The sequence below is a fragment of the Rhinolophus hipposideros genome, assembly GCF_964194185.1.
Source record: "Rhinolophus hipposideros genome assembly, chromosome: 26".
Lineage (NCBI taxonomy): Eukaryota > Metazoa > Chordata > Mammalia > Chiroptera > Rhinolophidae > Rhinolophus > Rhinolophus hipposideros.
Window position 1 is genome coordinate 26,970,863 of NC_138072.1, and position 1,216 is coordinate 26,972,078.

Genomic DNA, 1,216 nt, shown 5'->3' on the forward strand with positions numbered 1-1,216 from the left:
GATTTTCTGATCAACTGTGTAGACCATCCTCCCTTCACACATGAATTGCAAGTTTGGGACTCCCAAGTTCACCCTTAGGTTTGATCATTCTTTAGAAGGACTCACAGAACTCATTGAAAGCTATTACACTCAAGTTTACAGTTTATAACAGCCAAGTGAAAAGGTGCTGGGGCTGAGCCAAGAAAGGTTCCAAATGTGGACCTTCCAGTCATCCTGTCCCAGGAGAAGTTAACACTGGAGTCATGGACAGCATTAACTCCTCCCAGCAAGGATGTGTGACATTATGTGTAAAACATTGCCGATGAGGGAAGTTCCCCAAGCTGTGGTGTCCAGTCTTTTTGGGGCTTCAGGTCAACTGTTCATGTGGCTGACTTCAGTCTCTAGACTTCTATCAGGTGTCAAAAGTCCTCACCATAAGTCACAATGTTAGACATTCTGGTGTGCTCCAAGACCCCAGGTTGACAAAGACACTCATTGGTTAGGTCATTTCAAGGACTCAGAAATTACCTGCTAGGGGCTGAAAGCCAGACCTCCTTTTGGAAATAGTTAAAATTATTATTACACTACTAGAGAAGTTTTCTGTTAGATGAGCTTTTGAAAACCAGTCTTTTTTTTTTTCAATCTTGTTTTCTACTTGAGACAAAACAGTCAACTGTTCCATCAACAGCAAATGAGTTTTGAACATTGACTACTGTGCTTGGAAAATCCTGTATTAATTGTTGACATATTTTACCCTACAATGTCTTAGGCATGACTTATCTATTGGCAGAAGGGCAGCGGGTGTAACATGCTTTCAAGCATCAGTAGCACAGGCTAGATGGAGTTAGGGAGGGGTTATCACTTCTTGATCACACAGTGCTGAACGTTAAGGTTTATCATGGCTTCTGACCAGTAATTTACTCTTATCACAGTTGCCAGTTCCCAGGCTCTGAAAACATGAGGTGTGGAACTACGTCAGTAGCCTCAAAATCTGCAGCTGATTTGTCACTGTCACTCAGTTCCCTTTTACATATGCACTTTCTCCTCTCCAAGCTCAGAAAATGGGTGACTCTCAGACTACCAAGGCTAACTCCTCTGCCTGTGCACAAGGTCCCATTTACCCCACTTTCAACTCCTTTCTTTCCTCAGATTCTTCCACTTTACCAAATATGGGCAAGTTACTCCTGTCTTTGATAAACATTTTTATTTCACTCAATTATGTACCAATATTCTGTTA